This window comes from Hemitrygon akajei, chromosome 7, assembly GCF_048418815.1.
Source record: "Hemitrygon akajei chromosome 7, sHemAka1.3, whole genome shotgun sequence".
NCBI lineage: Eukaryota > Metazoa > Chordata > Chondrichthyes > Myliobatiformes > Dasyatidae > Hemitrygon > Hemitrygon akajei.
Genome location: NC_133130.1, coordinates 32,471,883 through 32,494,802, shown reverse-complemented (window position 1 = coordinate 32,494,802; position 22,920 = coordinate 32,471,883).

The window sequence follows — 22,920 nt, the reverse complement described above, 5'->3', positions numbered from 1 at the left end:
CTAAGTGTTTGGAGATGAGTTTGCTTGGAGTTATGTTATTGTGAACTATAAATAGTAGGCTGATATAGGTGTTGTTATTATTCAGCCGCTGCAAAAATGAATGTACGGCCGGGGATGGCATAATTGGACCTGTTTAGGTGGTAGGCAAATTGCAATGGTTATAATGTGCCCCATTGATGATCCTACCTGACTTCACTTTGTAGCCTATTATGGCACATAAGCCCTGCCACAGGTGACTGGTGTGATCTCTGGTATCTTCACAAAGCTTGTGTCATGTAAATGTTACAGTCCTGAAGCACTTGTCAGAATTTGTTAATTGGGATGTAATATTTATGTGGAATGATCAAAAGGAGGCTGCAGCATGCATCCACAGATTAATTCTTTATATGTTTTTGCACACTGCTTGCTCTAACTACTTTAGCAACCAATCACAATTTCATTGTTGATTCGGAAAGGTCTTGTAGACATGATCTCCTCAACAAAGTTGCAACAAAGAAAATCCTCGATGACTCCTTCAAAGCGAACAAAGCTCTCAGTGCAAACATGATTCACATCAAATCAGAGGTGATGGCCGGTGTGAATTATTGAAAGCAATGTGCTCAGTGGTCCTCAGTACAAAGAATTAACTTCAGAACACTACATTAGAAAGCAATCCCCCACCATCTAGACTATGCTCTCTTCTCACTCTGGCATCAGGAAGGAGGTACAGGAGGAGCCTGAGGTCCTACACCACCAGCATCAGGAACAGTTATTACCCTTCAACCATCAGGCTCCTGAATCAGTATAGATAACTTTACTCACCTCAGCTCAGAACTGATTCTGCAACCTATGGACTCACTTTTGTAGAGTATGGACTCTACAACTCATTATTTATTTATGACTTGCACAGTTTGTCTTCTTTTGCACATTGGTTGTTTGCCAGTCTTTGTTTATGGGTACTGTATCTTTTTCATTGATTCTATTGAATTTACTTGTTTTCCTGTGAATGCTTGCAAGAAAATGAATCTCAAGGTAGCATACGGTGATCTGTATGTACTTTGATAATAAATTTACTTTGAACCTTGAAATCTGAGAAAATTTTTCAACACCACACCAAAAACAAAAGCACAACTTTCAGAACTGCTTCTGACCCCGGGGAATTTAACAGAAATATTCACAAGGGTTAATAAAATTTGTAAGGAGACTCTGCTGTGATGGGTAATACGTCAGACACAGTACATACCAACAGATTGAGTACTGGTAACCAGAAATGTTGTTGTAGTGACATCAGAAAGTTATGTAAGTAAATATGGGCAAACCAAGTTCAATCTATAGCTACAGGAAAATAGGGAGCAGCAAAGGAAGATGGGAAAGAAAGGAGGGAAACAAATAGTAGGCACTAGAGCCAGGTTTAATGTAAGGAAAGGTGGTTAAAGAAGAGAAAATAATAGCTATGCATCTAAATATATTTAATATCCAAAAGAAAATCAACAAACTAATAGCATAATGAGTATCAACTAATTGCCATATAGAGACACAGTTACATGGAGATCTGAACTGGGAACTTAATGTTCAAGGATACTTGTCTTTAAGGATGGATAAACTGGAAAAGATGATGAGCAGAAGAGCTCTGATGAAAAAGAGTAAAATAAGTAAATATCAAGAGATTAGCTTGATTTAGAAGATTGGAGTCCTCTTAAGTTGGGGTAAGGAAAAGGCTGTGGTAGTAATATGGGTCTGTAATTAGTAGCCACACTCAGTTTCAAAAATAAGGATGTAAATTAATTACATCCATTTGCAGAGTTCCTATTCAAAGTGACACTCACAATTTGTTATTTTGATTAACTCAGGACAGCTTATTCATTTCCATAGATGCTGCTTGACCTGCTGAGTTCCTCCAGCATTTTTTTTTGCATTTTGCTTTGGATTTCCAGCATCTGCAGAATCTCTTGTTCAAAATGTTAGCTTGCACATCTACAGATGCTGCTTGGTCCATTGGGTTCTTCAAGCATTCTACTTTTTATTTCAGATTGTGGCATGTCTTCTGTGCATTACTCACCAATTACTTGAATCTTTATGGAGACTGGGTTAATCAAATTGGAAATGGTAGCCACAAGAATGAATTCATGGACTGCTTTTGAGATTGCTTCCAAGAGAAATATTTTAAAGAGCAACTATGAAATGGCCTAATTTGGATCTGATAATATGTAATGAGCTAATATGATGAATAATCCCAAATTAAAAGATCCCTCTGTTATGGTCTGGTCTGGAGCCCGCATTTCGGGTCTTGATCCGATCCGTGGACTCCGGGTCTTACAGCCGTCCCTCCTGTCACCCTTAAGCCAAATAGGATCATCTTGGCTTAAGAAGGTGCACCTGTTGCCTATCACCTGGCGGGTGGATATAAGGGACTCTGGGACCAAGCCTAGTTGGGGATCGTCTTGTATGAACCAGGTTCCAAGGTGTTTTGTCTGATTGACTCTGTTTGTTCTGGCTTGGAGGGCCCACAACTTCATCCCCAAGTTCTGTGAGTCAGCCTTGGAGTTACCCTGGACCAAGTTCCCTTCTGATCCCTTGCCTCTTGTAGGGTATCAGGCTGGACTGCTGTTGCCTGGTGGGGGGACTCTGACCCCTTCCTACCCCTCCCCTCCTCCCCTCCTCCCCTCTGATGGGTTGTACCTGCTACCTGCCCAGGTGTCATGTATCTTGCCTGAATCTCTGTGTTCCCACCTGGGAAGCAGCCCAGCCCAGGAGTATGTGGCCCACCCTGAGGTCTCTGCCCCTTCCTGCCCCTTGCTCCCTATGGGTTGTGCCTGCACCTGCCCAGGTGTTCTGTGTCTTTCTTGGGCCTCTGTTCCTGCCTGGGAGGTGGCCACCCAGGGAGCTCTCCAGCCTAGCCACGGACTCTCTCTGAACCTTAGGATTACCTAGCATGCCCTGTCTCTTTCGCATGCCCTGGTCTCCCCATCTGGTTCTATCCTTTAGTTATTCCTGTCCTGCCCCTAGTAATTCAGTGACTGTGTCCTGCACTTGGGTCCAGCCTCCTGTCCCCATGTGACACCCTCAGGAAGCAGTAATCTTAGTATGACAGAATTTAGTATTCATTTTGAGGTGAAGAAACTTTGGGCTGGAAGAATTCAGCAGGCCAGGCAATATTAATGGAAATGAATAAACAGATGACGGTTCAGGCCAAGACCCTTCATCTGGTCTCATCAGGCCTTTTCCAAAATGTTGTCTAGCCTGCTGAGTTCCTTCAGCATTTTGTGTGTATTGCTTGGATTTCCAGCATCTGCAGATTTTCTTGTGTTTGGGCTAGACAAACTGTATTAAATTTAAATCAGGAGAAATAGTGAGTTGACAAGAAGTTACCAAGGGTGGACAAATCAAAAAAGATCAAAAGCTAAGACAAGCAGTAGAGTAGCAGACGCTTAAGGCAATAATCTGAGATATCATGTTATGCAAAAGGCATTGGTTAGATTGCAGTCAGAGTATTGTGTACTTGTTGAGGAGATGGTAGCCATTGAGAGAGAGAGAGTGCAGAAGAAATTCACCAGAATATTACAGTTGTTATCAAGAATGTTTAGTTATACTGGGTGTAATCTCTCAAGGAAGTAGGAGTCTAAGGGGTGACCATCTAGAGTTTCATAAGATTATGAGGGTTCAAGTCAAGCTGATTGTTAAGTTCCAAGCATGGGTATTTAAAATCCTGCTTTTTCAGCCCTTTACCTTTCTCACCTATCACCTCATCCACTTAGCTTCACCTATCACTTTCTAGTTTGTACTCCTTCCACTCCACCCACCTTTTTATTCTGGTATCTTCCCTCTTCCTTTCCAGCCCTGATGAATGGTCTCAGCCCAAAACTTGGACTGTTTATTCATTTCCATAGATACTGCTGATCAGATGAACTCTTCCAGCAATTTGTATGTGTTACTTGAGGTTTGAGGGGTACATTTTTCCTCAGAAGGTGGTGAATTTCTGGATCAATCTGTCTGAGATGATGATGGAAAGAGAAGTAATTACACTATTTAAGAAGCACCTAAGCAGGTTATTGGATAGGGAAGGCATAGAGGGATCAGATCAGGGCCAAATGTGTGCAAATGAGTTTAGCATGGATAGACATCAAACTCAGTTTGGTACTGTCCACTTCAAATGATTCAAAGGATATTGGCACACTGATTGTATTTTTCCAAATGTCATTAGTTTCTGGAGAAATAAATGGAAAATTAGAAAACTAATAATGTGATATTTTGTTCAGAAAAGCTTTGGGAAGAAGTGAAAAACAGTTAACTATTAAATGGGTAGCTTAACACCTAATATCAGACCCAATATAAGAGTCAGAATAAGAATCAGGTTTATTATCACTTACATACTGTGTGTCATGAAATATCTTGTTTTGTTGCAGTAGGATAAAATTGAATGTGTTAAAGCAGAACATTTGGGAAGTTATAATCTGATTAAGCAGAGACATCATTGCTCCATAAAGAAGAAATCATGTCTGAAAAAAGTTAGAGTTCTTTGAGGATGTTTCAGCTTGAATAGATAAAGGGAACTCGCGGATCTTCAAAAAGGCCTTAAAGTGCCAAAAAAAAAGTTACTTTACAAATTAAGAGCTCATGATGTTGGTGATAGTATGTTAGCTTGATTAGAGGACTGACAAACAGTGAATACTAAGTGGGGATAAAGGGATCACTTTTAGGTTGGCATTCTGTACACAGTGGTACGCTGTAGCTGTTTACAATATACATTAATGTGTTATAGGGGCAACTGTAAATGCATAATGGCCAAATGATGTACAAGTAGTTCTGAAGGCGGGCAGGCTTTGAGGAGGGTACAGACAGTTTAGTGAAAGATATTAAAAGGTTAAGTGAGTCAGCAAAGTGTTGGGAAATGGAGCACAAGATGGGAAAATGACAATTTGTTAAGTTTGTAAGTAAGACTGACAAAATAGATTATTTAAGTTGAGAGAGACTGTTGAAAGCTGCAGTATAGTGGGATTTGGGGATCCTTATATGAAACATGAAAAAACATCAGCATGAGTTCAGGATATAATAGGGAAGGGGAATGAGACACAGGCCTTTACTCTGAGGAGATTAGACTATAAAGGGAGGGAAGTCTTTCTAGAAATGTACAAGGCACTAGCAAGGCTACAAAGAGTACCAAATGCAGGTTAGTCCTCTAATTAAAAGAAAGGCTTATTGTCTTTGCAGGTATCTTACGGACGTTTCACTAGGATGATCCCAAGGATTGTCTTGTTGAATGGATTGAAACTGTATCCTTCATGAGTTTAGAAGAATGAGAGCAGGTTTACTGAAACACCAGATTTTGGAGAACCGGACAGGCTAAATGCTGGAAGAATTTTCACTTCACTGGGTAGTTGGGGGTGGTATAGTAGTGGGTGCACCATATAACTAAGTTGAGCAAGAATGTATTTTCTCAAATGGTTGAGTATATCGCTCCAGCAGGTTATGGGGGCTGAATTCCTGAATATATTTAAAATTGAGATGGATTTTTAATCTGTAAAGGTATCAAGTGAAGTGAGAGGGGAGAAAATGGACAAGCTGAGGGCTAAGTGGTCTACTCCTGTTCCCATTTCTTATGACCTTTTCATATTAAATTATAATAAAAGTAACGTTTCAGGCATAGATCTTCTAAAAAAGGATAAAAAGAGAGTTTTTGTTAGTTTAATTGAAGCAATGGTTCAAAGTTGCTTTTGTGTTGATAAATAAGTTATTCTTAGAAAAATACTATAGTTATCAGCTTTCTCCAAAATTATTCAGGGTCAAATCACTTTACTCTGACTTCAGGTGAGAAGGGTTTGGATCAGGACAAGGATATTATGAATTAGAGATGAAGATTTGGCTAAGTTCCAGACATACTTATACAAAGCAATACATTGATAGAAGAATATTTCCTGGAACTGAATTCATGCAGAGTTTATGCCCCTTGACCTGAAACTGACAGAGAAATGTAAGAACATAGAAGTATGTTGTATTAGTATGTGGATGCTATATCCTACAATACAGGAACTAGGGAAAGAAGGGTACTTAGAGAAAAAAAGGCAGCAGCCAGAGTACAGTTTCTATTACAAGATTTTTTTAAAACAACTTCCAGAATATGGAGTTTATCAACCAGTAGACTCTGTGGTGAAGCTGAAAGGGAACATTTTATGGGAAGTAGCCAAACAGTCTTCTGTGTCTGTGACTTGCTTTTTGCTGTAACCACTAAGAACTACTAATACTTGCTCCTCTCACCTCCTATTCCTGCATATCACACCTTTAATCAAATATTTACCCAATATTCCTTTAAAGAATACCTGAACCATTCCATTTTGCAAAACAGTGCAGACTCCAAATATATATCCATGCAAATAAATCTCCTCTGAAATTTCCCAGAAATAAAAGAGAAGAACAATATGAATTCAGGAACCAAGTAAACAGATAGCAAGCATCACAACTGGAGCCTATAAATCAAAATAAACCACAAGAAGGACACAAATAATGGAGTTGATTTTTCTCGTTTACTGATTAGTGATTTTGTTTGAACTGTTCACATCAGGATTTACCGGATTTTCAACCAGGGAGTAATTATCACTGTTGATCATTAAGAGGCGAAATAAAGCAGATGCTTAAAATCCGAAACAAGAGCTGCAGATATTGGAACTACTCAGCAGGTCAGACAGCATCTGTGAAGTGAGAAGCTGAGTCAGGCCAAAGACCCTCCATTGCAATTTCTGAGCAACACACACAAAATGCTGGAGGAACTCAGCAGGCCAGGCAGCATCTATGGAAAAGAGTACAGTTGACGTTTCGGGCCGAGAGCCTTCAACAGGACTGGAGAAAAATCGATGAGGATTAGATTTAAAAGGGAGGGGAAGATGAACATTCTGTTCCTCACTTTTCCTATGCAACATTGAAGACTACATTGGTGCTGCTTCCTGCACCCATGTGGAGCTCATTAACTTCATCAACTTTGCCTCCAACTTCCACCCTGCCCTCAAGTTTACCTGATCCATTTCTGACACCTCCCTCCCCTTTCTCGATCTCTTTGTCTCTATCTCTGGAGACAGCTTATCTACTGATCTCTATTATAAACCCACTGACTCTCACAGCTATCTGGTCTATACCTCTTCTCAACCATTACTCGTAAAAAAAGCCACCCGCTTCTTTCAATTCCTCTGTCTCCTCAGAATCTGCTTTCAGGATGATGCTTTTCATTCCAGAACAAAGGAGATGTCTTCAAAGGGGCTTTCCTTCCTTCACCATCAACCGCATCTCTTTCATTTCACATACATCTGCTCTCACCCCATCATCCTGCCACCCTACCAGGGATAGGACTCCTCTTATCCTCACCTACCACCCCACCCGCCTCCACATCCAGCACATAATTCTCTAGAACTTCTGCCATCTCCAGTGGGATCCCATCACCAAGCACAGCGAGAAAGGGGAGGTAGGTGTTGGAAATGGACTGGGTAATTTTTAAAAATCTAATCCTCGTCATTTTTTCTCCAGTCCTGCTGAAGGGTTTTGACCCAAAACAATGACTGTACTCTTTTCCATAGATGCTGTCCACCTGCAGAGTTCCTCCAGCATTTTGAATGTGTTGCTTGGATTTCCAGTACCTGCAGATTTTCTCTTGTTTGTGATCGTAATAACCATATAACAATTACAGCACAGAAACAGGTCATCTCGGCACTTCTAGTCTGTGCCGAATGCTTACTCTCATCTAGTCCCACTGACCCGCACTCAGCCCATAACTCTCCATTCATTTCCTGTTCATATACCTATCCAATTTTACTTTAAATGACAATACCGAACCTGCCTCTACCACTTCTACTGGAAGCTCGTTCCACACAGCTACCACTCTCTGAGTAAAGACATTCCCCCCCGTGTTACCCTTAAACTTTTGCCCCCAACTCTCAACTCATGTCCTCTTGTTTGAATCTCCCCTACTCTCAATGGAAAAAGCCTATCCACATCAACTCTATCTACCCTCTCATAATTTTAAATACCTCTATCAGGTCCCCCCTCAACCTCCTATGCTCCAAAGAATAAAGACCTAACTTGTTCAATCTTTCCCTGTAACTTAGGTGCTGAAACCTAGGAGAGATTCTAGAAAATCTTCTCTGTACTCTCTCTATTTTGTTGACATTTGTTTCCTATAATTCGGTGACCAGAACAGTACACAATACTCCAAATTCAGCCTTACCAATGCCTTGTACAATTTTAACATTACATCCCAACTCCTATACACAATCCTCTGATTTATAAAGGCCAACATACCAAAAACTTTCTTCACCACCCTATCTGCATGAGATTCCGCCTTCAGGGATCTATGCACCATTATTCCTAGATCACTCTGTTCTACTGCATTCCTCAATGCCCTACCATTTACCATGTATGTCCTATTTGGATTATTCCTACCAAAATGTAGCACCTCACACTTATCAGCATTAAACTCCATCTGCCATCGTTCAGCTCACACTTCCAACTGGCCTAAATCTCTCTGCAAGCTTTGAAAACCTACTTCATTATCCACAACGCCACCTACCTTAGTATCATCTGCATACTTACTAATCCAATTTACCACCCCATCATCCAGATCATTAATGTATATGACAAACAATATTGGACCCAATACAGATCCCTGAGGCACACCACTAGTCACCAGCCTCCAACCTGACAAACAGTTATCCACCACTACTCTCTGGCATCTCCCATCCAGCCACTGTTGAATCCATTTTACTACTTCAATATTAATACCTAACGATTGAACCTTCCTAACTAACCTTCCGTGCGGAACCTTGTCAAAGGCCGTACTGAAGTCCATATAGACAACATCCACTGCTTTACCCTCGTCAACTTTCCTCGTAACCTCTTCAGAAAATTCAATAAGATTTGTTAAACATGACCTTCCACGCACAAATCCATGTTGACTGTTCCTGATCAGACCCTGTCTATCTAGATAATTATATATACCATCACTAAGAATACTTTCCATTAATTTACCCACCACTGATGTCAAACTGACAGGCCCATAATTGCTAGGTTTACTCTTAGAACCATTTTTAAACAATGGAAGCACATGAGCAATACACCAATCCTCCGGCACCATCCCTGCTTCTAATAACATTTGAAATATTTCTGTCAGAGCCTCTGCTATTTCTACACTAACTTCCCTCAAGGTCCTAGAGAATATCCCGTCAGGATCCGGAGATTTATCCACTTTTATATTCCTTAAAAGCACCAGTACTTCCTCCTCTTTAATCGTCATAGTTTCCATAATTTCCCTACTTGTTTCCCTTACCTTACACAATTCAACATTCTTCTCCTTAGTGAATACCAAAGAAAAGAAATTGTTCAAAGTCTCCCCCAACTCTTTCAGCTCCACACATAGTTGTCCACTGTGATTCTCTAAGGGACCAATTTTATTCCTCACTATCCTTTTGCTATTAATATAACTGTAGAAACCCTTCAGATTTATTTTCACCTTACTTGCCAAAGAAACTTGTATCTTCTTTTAGCTTTTCTAATTTCTTTCTTAAGATTCTTCTTACATTCTTTATATTTCTCGAGCACCTATTTACTCCATGCTGCCTATATTTATTGTAGATATCTCTCTTTTTCCTAACCAAGTTTCCAATATCCCTTAAAAACCATGGCTCTCTCAAACTTTTAACCTTTCCTTTCAACCTAACAGGAACATAAAGATTCTGTACCCTCAAAATGTCACCTTTAAATGACCTCAATTTCTCTATTACACCCTTCCCATAAAACAAATTGTCCCAATCCACTCCTCCTAAATGCTTACGCATCTCCTCAAAGTTAGCCTTTCTCCAATCAAAAATCTCAACCCTGGGTCCAGTCCTATCCTTCTCCATATTTATATTGAAACTAATGGCATTGTGATCACTGGACCCGAAGTGCTCCCCAACACATACCTCCGTCACCTGACCTATTTCATTCCCTAACAGAAGATCCAACACTGTCCCTTCTCCAGTTGGTACCTCTATGTATTGCTGCAAAAAAAATTTCTGATAAAGATCACAAGCAGTACAACAACCTTTATGTTCATTCTGCATTAATTCACACATATGTTTGGGAAGTGATTGCATATGATTGCAAGTGAATAACGGCAGGCAGTTGAAGTTAAATTCACAGGGAGTACTTTACTCTGCACTTCCAAAATGCCTTTGCCCCTATTCATAGAGGTCTAGCAGTTGAAGATATATTCATAGAGCTTGCTTCATAACAATAACTTCACTTGCCCCAACTTTGAGATGTTCCCACAACCTATGGACTTACTGTCATGGACTCTTTATTGCAAGTTCTTGATATTTACTGCTTATTTATTTTTAATATTATTTCTTTTTGTATTTGCACAGTTTCTTGTTTTCTGCACACTGGTTCAACAGCCAAGTTAGTGCAGTCTTCCATTGATTTCATTATGGTTATTATTCTGTCATGGATTTATTGAGTATGCCCACAAGAAAATAAATCTCAGGGTTGTATATGGAGACAAATTTGTAGTTTGATAATAAATTTACTTTGAACTTTGAAAAGAGAATTATTTCATCCATTGTTCCATCACCAATGCTGTACAGCTTTTCTTTGCAAACTGTCTCTTAGATCCAGACTGTTAACATTCAGGAGTATTTTAACAGAAGTATAATGTCTTTAGAAATAACAACTAGAGTGTATAAAATAACCGCTGATTTCTGTCGGGCTCATCTTCCTGTGATCCTTTTTACACTGCTGAAGATCTTTAAGTCTTACAGACTTTCAAACTTCGCAAACTTCCACCATCAAATATCAAACTCCTCATTAAGAGCATACTGGCCTAATTAAATTGAGTTCAGCAAGAATGAAGCAGAGTTTTGACAGAGCAGAATGTTTAGAACCTAATGGGGTATAAAGTCCCCATACAAGCAAAAAAAATGCGCTGTTGAAATGTCTGCCTCAAAGGGGATGCTAATGATTTAAAACCGTTCTCAATAAGGAGCAATTTGCTGAGGTTCCTTTAGATGACATCATACTGAGATCGCAGTTACCTTTCCAGCTACATGCACAGACTACATTTCCTACTGCCACATATATTTTATTTGTCATTGCCTTTTGAGAACCAAACATTATGCTTGTCTTGGTTTCATCATCAGCAGCATTGTGACCTTTGAGTCAGAAGATCAACGTTCTGACCTACCGAGTTGAGTACAAAAAAAATAATTCTAGGCTGACACACCAGCTGAATGCTGAGGGAATCCTGAGCTGCCAAAGATTTCTTCTCTCAGATGAAATGTTAAACCAAAGCACTGTCTGACCTTTTAAGTGCACTGTAAAGAAAACCAGGGGAATTATCCTCAGTGTCCTGGCAAATATTTATTTGTCAATCAATATTGCATAAAATAATGAATTTACAGCTTCTTATCCCATTTCTCTGTGAAATCATGTCCAAAGTGAGAACCTGCTTTCCGCAGTTCAATAACAATTACACACCCAAAAAGTACCCGATAGGTTGTAAAGTGCTTTGGGATCACTTGCGATCATGAAAAATGCTGTTTTGATGTACATCTTCCTTCCTTTTACAGCTTCAAAATTCTTCCAAATTCTTATCCATTTAATACAAATTATCTTCATCTGTCTTTAGAAACTTCTGGTTTTAAACCACTTCTATCCACCTTTAAGAGACATAGTCTTTTGTGGTTGCTCATAGCACCATGTCTTTAAGGGATTAAAGGTTATTCATATCTGAAGACTCATCCACCCTCTTGCAGAAGAACCATATAAATTAGAGTATATATTTTATCAAGTGACCATGCAAATTCTGTGAAATGGCCAATTGGCCAAATCTGTAGTTGTAAAGCCCATTCCTCTTTAATGCTGTCAGCAGAAAATTCTAAATGGAAATTAATTCTAATAGCCTATGATTTAGATATTCTGTGCACTGTGCAGCAATGAGTCGGCATTCACAACTTTTCTTCATGATTTACTTCATATGTCAGCATTAGTGATTCCTGGACCACAGATTCAGCCATTTGCAGCCATCCTTCCATTCAGCCACAGAAGATACGGAAAGGAAGGGGAGAAAATTACCGTAAGCAGTGGAAGAAAGGGACAGCAGGGTGCATGATGCTCACTGTAAACATTCTCTTTTTATCCTCAATTCCTTCAAAGGGAATTAACCCTGATGTGAAATAGACAGAAAGATACAATCCAATTAGCAGCACCATGGCTGCCACAGACCACTCTCCCTGTCAGCTCCAAATTGTTCCTTTCCACATTGGGCAGAAGATGCAAAAGCCTGAAAGCACGTATATCCAGGTTCAAGGTCCACCCGGCTATTTCAACACTATTAAATGGTTCCCTCATACAATAAGATGGACTTCCAATATCCTCACAATATATCTCATTATGATCTTGCACTTCATCAGTTACCTGCCCTGCAGGTTCTCAGAAGCTGCTACAATTTATTCTAAATTGTTATTATTTTGCCTTTCTCTGTCTCAATGCCCTTTTTAATGAATTGATCTGTATGAACAGTATGCAAGACAAGCTGGTCATTGTATCTTGTTACATGTGACAATAATAAACTAATTCCAATTCCATCTACATATAAAAATATATCAAGGAGTATTCATGAGATTGTTTTACCACTGGATTCTTCACTTGATCTTACAACTGTAGCTCAACTACTTTGCTAAAAGTTTTTGGGATGTTCTGTATTCCACCGATTCTAGTTTTCCACTTAACTTCATATAACTCTCATAACTGGTGACTTTAATGGTCTAACTGAATTAAAATCTTGCATGTAATAAGCAGTCTCCCATGTAAACATCCTTACACTCAAAGGACAGAACTGACAAATGAAACCATCCACACTAGATTAAGTGATGGAATAAAACAGATGATTTTTTTTTCTTAAGCACTTCAAGACTTCTGCAGTGTTGAGATTTGAAGGCTACCCCTGTGGGAGGAGGTTCAACAGAGAAAAATGAGATATAATTCTGGCAACTGAGTAGTTAGCTTCAAAAATTCAAAGACAGAATCAAGGCCTTGAAGTGCTAAGGCATTTGTACCATTCCGAATGCATCTTACTTAAGGCTGTATGCTAGGATATGTAGAGCAATCTCAGCTAAAACATCTGAGAATTTTATTCACAACTACTGGTTGGTAAGATAAAATACATTAATTTTTTTGGACTGGACATCAGCCACCAGCTGAGCATCAACAATACACAAACTCATTATTAAGGAGAACATTGAGATGATTGTTCTTCTCTGTGGATGTGTGATGGTGTACTCTACAGAAACATGGGTCACACCAGCAATTTGGGATGCAGTACTGTAGCCTGATGGCTTCAAGGCCCTCAGCAAAGACAGGACAGCTCAGTCTCTTAAAGGCAGAGGAGGTGGAGTACGTCTTATGATTAACTCATCGTGGGTATACAAATGTGGTGGCTCTGTCTCAGTCCTGCTCACCCAGCCTGGAACATCTAGCAGTCAAACGTCATCTATTTTATCTGCTGAGGGAATTGTCCACCATCGTCCTAGTGGTGTATATTCCAACTCAGGCCAATGTCAGGCAGGCACTGGAAGAGCTGAGCACTGTGATCAGAAAACTAGAAAAGACCCCCTTTATCTCCACTCGTCACTTCTTGCAATCACCCAAACCCATCCATGCTAGAATCTTTCCTGTAAAACCATGGGCCTCTCCTATATTATTTAATAGCCTCATATTTGGCACCTTGTCAACTGCCTTCAGAAACTGCAAGTAAACAACATCCACTGACACCCCTATGTCTATCCTGCTTATCTCAAAGAATTTTCTCAAAGAATTCCAAGAGATTTTTCGGGCAAAACTTCTCCTTAAGGAAACCATGGCCTATTAATCATGTGCCTCCAAGTACCAAATAACACATCCTTAAAAATGGACTCTAATATCTTCCCAGCCACTCAAATCAGGAAAACTGGCCTATAATTTCCTTCTGCTTCCTCCCTTCCTTCTTAAAGAGTGAAGTGGCACTTAAAATTTCCCAGTACTCTGGAAACATTCCAGAATCTAGTACGTTTTGAAAGATAATTCCTAATGCCTCCACAATCTCTCCATCCACCTCTTTCACAAACCTGGGGTGTAGTCCATCTGGTCCAGGTGACTTTTCTACCTTCAGACCTTTCAGCTTCCCAAACACCTTCTCCTTAGTAATAGCAAGCAACCACACTCGCTTCTACTCCTTGATACTCTCAAATTTATGGCATACTGCTAGTGTCTTCCACAGTGAAGACTGACACAAAATGCTTAACAAGTTTGTCCTCCATTTCTTTGTCTCGCATTACCACCTCTCCTGCATTGCTTTCCAGAAATCAAATAAACACCCACTCCTCTCTTTTACTCTTTATATATTTGAAAAAAAAACAGCTTTTGGTATCCTCTTTTATATTATTTATAAGCTTACATTCATATTTCATCTTTTATCTCCTTATGTTTTTTAGCTGCCTTCAGTTGGCTTTAAAAGGTTCCCAATCCACTAAGTTCTCACTAAATTTTTGCTATATTACATGCTCTCTTTTTCTCTTTTATGCTGTCTTTGATTTCCCTTGTCAGCCTTGGTTGCCGCATCCTCTCTTTAGAATAATTCTTTGTCTTTGTCCCCAAAATTGTCCCCAAAATCTCCAACTATTGCTCTTCTTTCATAATCCCTGCTAATGTCCCTTTCCAATTAACTTTGACCAGCTCCTCTCTCATGCCTCTGCAATTCTCTTTACTTCACTGTCATACTGACACATCTGACTTTATCTTCTGCCTGCTGAAGATTTCTTTACCTTAAACTCCCTAATCAAATCTGGATCATTACACAACACCCAATCCAAAATTACCATTCCTCTAGTGGTCTCAATCACTAGCCGCTCTATAAAGCTATCCTTTTACATTCTACAAATTCCCTCTCTTGGGATTCAGCACCAACCTGATTTTTCCAATCTACCTGCATATTGAAATTCCCCATTACTGTCATAACGTTTTCTTTTTTACGTGCCCTTTCTATCTTGCATTACAATTTGTATCCCACATGCTGGCTACTGTTCAGGGGCTTATATATATCTCCCATCAGGGTCTTTTTACCCTTGCAGCTTCTTAACTCTAACCACAAGGATTCTACATCTTCTAATCCTTTGTTACCTCCTAGAAACATAGAAACATAGAAAACTTACAGCACAATACAGGCCCTTCGGCCCACAATGCTGTGCCGAACATGTACTTTAGAAATTACCTAGGGTTACCCATAACCCTCTATTTTTCTAAGCTCCATTTACCTATCCAGAGGCTTCTTAAAAGAACCTATTGCATTCACCTCCACCACAGTCGCTGGCAGCCCATTCCACACACTCACTACTCTGCATAAAAAAGTTACCCCTGACATCCCCTCTGTATCTACTCCAAGCACCTTAAAACTGTGCCCTTTCATGCTAGCTATCTCAGGCCTGGGAAAAAGCCTATCCACACGATCAATGCCTCTCATCATTTTATTATACACCTCTATCGGGTCATCTTTCATTCTCCATCACTGGAAGGAGAAAGGGCCAAGTTCACTCAACCTATTCTCATAAGGCATGCTCCCCAATCCAAGCAACATCTTTCTAAGGATTTGATTTGACTTTTTACGAACAAAGCCATCTTACAGAGAGGAGGTGCAGCGGCTAACAGACTGGTGCAGAGCCAACAACCTGTCTCTGAATGTGAACAAAACAAAAGAGATGGTTGTTGACTTCAGGAGGGCACGGAGCGACCACTCCCCACTGAACATCAGCGGCTCCTCGGTAGAGATCGTTAAGAGCACCAAATTTCTTGGTGTTCATCTGGTCCCTCAACACCAGCTCCATAGCAAAGAAAGCCCAACAGCATCTCTACTTTCTGCGAAGGCTGAGGAAAGTCCATCTCCCACCCCTCATCCTCATCACATTCTACAGGGGTTGCTTTGAGAGCGTCCTGAACAGCTGCATCACTGCCTGGTTTGGAAATTGCACCATCTCGGATCGCAAGACCCTGCAGTGGATAGTGAGGCCAGCTGAGAAGATCGTCAGGGTCTCTTTTCCCGTCATCATGGACATTTACACTACACGCTGCATCCGCAAAGGAAACAGCGTTATGAAGGACCCCACGCACCCCTCATACAATCTCTTCTCCCTCCTGCTGTCTGGGAAAAGCATTCGGGCGCTCACGCCCAGACTATGTAACAGTTTCTTCCCCCAAGCTATCAGACTCCTCAATACCCGAAGCCTGGACTGACACCTTGCCCTATTGTCCTGTTTATTATTTATTGTAATGCCTGCACTGTTTTTGTGCACTTTATGCAGTCCTGAGTAGGTCTGTAGTCTATTGTAGCTTTCTCTGTGTTGTTGTGTTTTTTTTACGTAGTTCAGTCTTGTTTTTGTACTTTGTCATGTAACACCATGGTCCTGAAAAACGTTGTCTCATTTTTACTATGCACTGTACCAGCAGTTATGGTCGAAATGACAATAAAAGTGACTTAACTTGACTTGACTTGACCACATCCCTCACCCCGCCTAGCTGCCTGCCCTTATAATACAAGGTGTATCCTTGGATGTTAAGCTCCTTACTATGATCTTCTTTCAGCCACAGCTTAGCGAAGCTCACAATGTTATACCTGCCAATCTCTGACTGCTCTACAAGATCATCGGCAGCACCTTATTCCATATCCTGCATGCATTTAAATATTAATACCTTCTGTTCTGTATTCACCACCTTCTTTGATTTTACCCCCATGCTATACTTCAATTCATCCCACTGACAACAATTTTGCCCTAATATCTGCTTGTCCTTCTCTCACTACATAGTGCATTGATTTGTATACCAACTGCCCATCCTCACTCCGTCATTCCAGATCCCGTTCCCCTGATAATTTATGAGTTTATTTATTGCAATACAGTGCAGAATAGGCCCTTCTGTCCCTTTGAGCCACACCATCCAGCAACCCCCCAGTCTAATCCTCACCTAATCATTAGACAATTTACAATGACCAAGTTGCCTGCCAACCCGTGCACCTTTGTACTATGGGAGGAAACTCACATGGTCATGGGGAGAATGTACAAACTCCTTACGGGCAGTTGTGGGAAAGGTTATACCCTCCCCAACAGCAGCACCTGGAAATTACAAGCAAGTAGTAAGATATATATTGGCCAGCTGGTGGTGCAGTGGCATCAGCGCCGGACTGTGGAGCAAATGGTTATGAGTTCGAATCCAGCCGGCTCCCTTGCATTCTTTCCATCCATGCTGGGTTGAGCATTGAGCTAGCAACTCGACCTCGTAAAAAAAAACTGGAGAATGCTACAGAAATGCCACATGATGAGCAATCACCAATAAGATCGGTGCAAATAGCTTGTCATGACGGTGCCCCGATGACTCCACCAAAAGAGTGAAGCAGAGAGAATTGGAAATAGGCAGTAGTAGTCCATAGGCTTCAGTTCTGAGCCTATTCCAGGTCTATCAGCATATCAATGGTTTCGATTAACCCTGAGGGAGTAATGCTAACATTTTCTGATTATACTAATATAGAATAGGCAGACCAAAAAGGCAAAGGATATGAAAGTCAAGCAGAAATAATGAGTTGATTATTCCTCATAATAAAACCTGAATATGACCTCTGACAAAGAAACGTGTGTAGTACTGGGACCCTAATTACAGCAAGATATAAAAGCTTTAGAGATATTCAGATCATTAGGCATGTACCTCACAAAAGGAGATCGCAATATGAGGAAAAAATGAAAAATTAGGCCTTATGGATGGAGTGAAACTGAATGTTGAGTAATATATTGAAATTATGTAAAACTGTGGGAGTATGAGAAAGAGTCAAAACAGAAAAAACAGAAAGCAAATAATTACGGCCAATGGAAAAGAAAAGATATAAAGGATTAAGTGTTGAGTTTCCGGAGGTGGATAATAAATCAAGATAGATTATTAGCTAGAACAGGATGACAAAGACAAAAACGATAATGAGAGTTGGAACAAGGTGGGAAATTTAGACTAGGACCATTAGCTGCTGACATATTATTTGACATGAGGCCTGGTCCTAAATTGCAAACTCTATGTAACCGGAAGAGGTCAACAGGTAGATCACTCAATATCAGCTACCTCTCTCCTGTTGTGAAAGGGAAGCAGAAATGGGGACTTAATTTCTGTGAACAGAAGTTAAGTCAACTTGTGTGCTTCCCTTTCACAACTTTCTGATGCCACTGCTTAACCAACTAATTCTTTGACTGTAAAAACACTAAGACTCTGGAAATCTGAAATAAAGAACAGAAAATGTTGAAAACACTCAACAGTTCAAGCAGCATTTGTGGAAAGATCAACTACCTACTTTTCATCACATTGCTGGCATTTAGGGCAGCAATGAAACTCCTCCATTTCCAGCCATGTTCAGGACTTCCTTCACCATGTCAGTGGTTTGGTTTTCACTACTGTCAGTTGTTACGTACCCCTTAACTGGGTCACTTACCAGCAAAGATAGAGAGGTCTGTTGAAGTCTGATGGTACTATTTTTAACAGTATTTATTGATAAAAATACACAAAAATACTATCAATGCAAACATACAGATAATATACGTTGTCAATACTAAATCTAAAAGCGCAGGTATAATAATAATCAATAAGAAATAGCTCTATCGTTGTCTAGGGGATAATGTATTGTCCGATGGAAATATAAAAGTCACTCAAGTTCATGCAGGCTGCAGCCTTTGGTTGGAGTCAAGAGAGAGAGTTTAAAACTTGCCCATTCCTTTTATGATGTCAATCCTTCGAGAATCATTGGGGCTGATTTCTCCTTTGTTTTAGCTAAAGCCGTTCATCCGTGGTAAGGCCCACCAATTCCGAGGCAAATGGAAAAGGACACACGTGGGCTTTCCACTGGCTGTCGCTATTACGCTATTACGAGATTTCTAGCATTTCTTCTGGTGCGTCTCAAGGGGCTGTTCCCCAGACCCTCTTTTATCCTGACTCACAGGGTCTCAGATGTCAATCAGGTTGGAAGGATGCCACCCCTCAACCAGCCCACTTTTGGTCATTCCCTGAGGGCTTCAAATAAATAGCACAGTACTCAATACACAATTCTGTCTCCAAGAGACAATGGCCGTTTCCCTTGGCTTTGTATCGCTGAGGGGCCAGGACATTCCAAACGTCTCTCATTTCCTGGGTCTCCTGACCTGACTTAATAGCAATCTTGAGATTCTCAAAAAGGAGGCGGCACAGGCGTAACACAGTCAAGGAAGTTCCAAGAAGAGACTCAGGAATACTGTCACACTGAGATGTAGAAGGATTCTTCATAACTGTTTTCATAACAGTTTTGTTTCACCAGTCATGGTTGCTAGCTCTGAGCTGTACCCCTGAACCTGGAGGATAGTTGGACTGCTCTTAGTCTGGCCTCTACCCTTTGACCTGTTTGGCAAGGGTGACCCTACCCAGAGCCAAAGCATGAAGCTCTGACTCCGGCCCTCATAGCAGTCCGAGTCACTGAGGCACGCAAGCCTCCAAAGCCATTTGTGGAAATAGAATCAGCAATAACACTTCTGATCCAGAGTCTTGCTGAGTGTTTGTTGTTGGAGCTGCTGGTTTCAATACTGAAGCCACTGGGAATGTAAGCTGAACCCTACTTTTATAGTTCTTGGTGATGTCTTGATTTAATATTCTTGTAACATGTGAGTTTGCTGCTGGGAGTTGATATAGAGTGAGAAATCATTTATTTGGAACAGAAAATTCCACGCTGTTCTAACAGAAATTCTAATAGTAGTGTGCTTTTACATCTATTTTGTGTAATGAGGCATTATCTTATACACTCCTTGATTTATCTAATCTCTTCTGTAAAACCCAGTAGGAACAGGTAATTAATTTGCATTAACAAACCTCTGGCGGTACGTTGACCCGTCATGCATTGAAACTAAAAGTGCATTAAATGTGAGTGAAAACCCATCAGTGAACTCCATCTGCAAAGTTTCATATGGTAACATATTGTAAGTGTACTTTAAAAATGTGACAGCTTTTAAGGTTCAGATGATATTAAAGAAAGACTTATAAAATCACCAAGGTGTACAATGTGTCTGGTTTAGGTGGGCAGGTTCTAATTCAGTGTTTAATGTACCGTGTTGGTTGTAGTAATGCAATCGCCCGAGTCAAGTATGATGTTCTCCTGAGGGGTTATTAACCGGTAAACCCTCAGGTTTCCAGTAGAGGCTGATCTGGGATCCAGATTCTGGCACAGTATGGGCAAGAGTAAGTGGTGGCCACGGTTAGTGGTCGGGTCTTTCAGTCGTTTCAGTCTCTTCTTTTGCAGCTGCTGCTGTTCCTTGCAGCACAGTGGAGGTCACTCTCATGTATCACAGATTTCCTCCAGGTATGTTTATTAAGTGTAATGTCTTTCCAGTTTTTAGATGCCTTTAGGCTGATTTTGATGTTAATTTTAAAGAGTATTTTTCTTGCCCACCAGGGGCTTCCCGACCTCCCTTCAACTAGGAGTAAAGGACCTGTTTGGGGAGATGTCAGTTCTGGATGGCATGTCCTATCCATCAGACCATCAGAGTTGGTATTGCTTTATCATGATGGACATGCTGTTGATGTTGGCCTCCTCCAGTTCAGTGGTGTTAGTGCATCTGTCCCCCTGGCTGATCCTCAAAGTGTTTCGCAAGGATCTTTGGTGTATTTTCTACCAAAGTGGTCCACAATCACTTCTATACCGTAATATAGGAAGGACAACTGTTCTATAGACCAGAAGTTTCGCGTGGACCTGCAGGTCATGGTCTTCAAAGACTCTTTTCCTTAATCTTGCATAAGCTTCACAAGCACTTCTCAGGCAGCTCTGATATCTGAGACAGTGCCGCTTTTGAGGAGAGAATGCTGCCAAGGTAGAGAGAGTGGTCTACATATTCAAGGACAAGATCATCAACTTAAAGTTAACTGTACCAGTAACAATCTGAGAAAAAAATAATCCAGAGATACCAATTCCAATTTCATTTTGACAGCTGTGAACTTCCAATTCAAGTAAGTAGGATATCTGGCCTTACAAAAAGATTAATGGGCTTTTATAGAAACCCATCTGCTTCACTGATGGTGTTCAGGAGTGTAAATATGCCTCTGTTATCTTGATAGACCTGTTATGGGACTCCAGACCGATGAAAGGGCCACCCTGTTCAGAGGTAGAGGCAATGAAGGATGGACAATAATAGTTGGCCTTGTGGCTCATGTCCACATCCCAAAACCTACTTGGCAAAGGGAGTTTTCTGAGCTTCCAGCTGTTTTGTTCATGCTTCCTTGAATGTACACTCAGACCCCGCATAACGCTACTCTGCATAGAGCTGATGCATTACAACATGGTTATTCAATTCTTTAGTGAAAAAATTTCAAACAACAAAAATTCATTCTAAGCAGCACTTAAAACTTCTCAAGAGTGGCTACTATTACAGTAAACATTCAATCAGCCAATGAGAGCGCATTACATACGCTCTGAGCTACTCACAGCCAATCATGCATCACTTCATGTTCTGCCTCTCCCGCATGTGTAAATGCTCTTGCTCTCTCTCCAATTTATTCCAGTTTTTTTACTCATTCTGTCTGGAAAATGGCCTGCAACTTCCAATGAATGTAGTACATCTAAGATGTCTAGGAAAAGCATTAGCATGGATGTGAAATTGCAAGTGATACGGCGTTTGGAAGCTAGTGAGCCTCAGGTTGATGTTGGCACCTCTTTGAAATTGGCTACATCACCGATCAGAACGATTTCAAAAAATGCAGACAAGATAAAAGCTTCTGCAATGACGATCTCAGAGTTATTATCAACAAAGGTGGCTCGTTCAAGGAGCCATTTGCTTGAAAAAGTGGAAAATAGACTGAATATTTGGGTGGATGATCAAACATACAAAACATGCCCCTAAGACAGCTGATAATAATGGAAAAGGCAAGAAACATCTTCAATCATATTCAGAAAGAGGAAGAAGATACATTGGTAATATTTGTAGCCAGCAAAGGTTGGTTTGATAGATTTAAACAGCCCAGTAACCTCCATAACATACATATCTCTGGAGAAGCAGCTAGTGCAGACAGCAAGGCAGCCCAGCATTTTCCAGCAACACTGAAGGTCATAATCGAAAAGGACGATTATCCTCCCGAGCTTGTCTTCAATGTGGATGAAACAGGCCTATTTTGGAAAAGAATGCCTTCCTGTACTTTCATCTTCCAAGAATAGAAACATGTATCTGGGTTCAAGGCTGCAGAGGACCAGTTAACTATCTTGCTAGGAGGAAATGCTAAAGGTGACTTTAAGTTAAAGTCTATGAGAAAATCAAAAAGGACCACTTTTCAACATAATATAAGGGCTAAGAGTGTCGTAAAAACAAACCTGAAGGCTTTGTGTGTCAATGCGAGGAGTATTTGTAACAAGGTGGATGAATTGAATGAGCAGATAGTTATTAATGAATATGATATAGCTGGGATCACAGAGACATGGCTCCAGGGTGACCAAGGATGGGAGCTCAGCATCCAGGGATATTCAATATTCAGGAGGGATAGACAGGAAAGAAAAGGAGGTGGGGTAGCATTGCTGGTTAGAGAGGAGATTAACACAATAGAAAGGAAGGACATTAGCCTGGAGGATGTGGAATCAATATGGGTAGAGCTGCATAACACTAAGGGGCAGAAAACTCTGGTGGGAGTTGTGTACTGGCCACCTAACAGTAGTAGTGAGGTTGGGGATGGCATTAAACAGGAAATTAGAAATGCGTTCAATAAAGGAACATTAGTTATAATGGGTAACTTCAATCTATATATAGATTGGGTGAACCAAATTGGTAAGGGTGCTGAGGAAGAGGATTTCTTGGAATGTATGCGGGATGGTTTTCTGAACCAACATGTCGAGGAACCAACTAGAGAGCAGGCCATTCTAGATTAGGTATT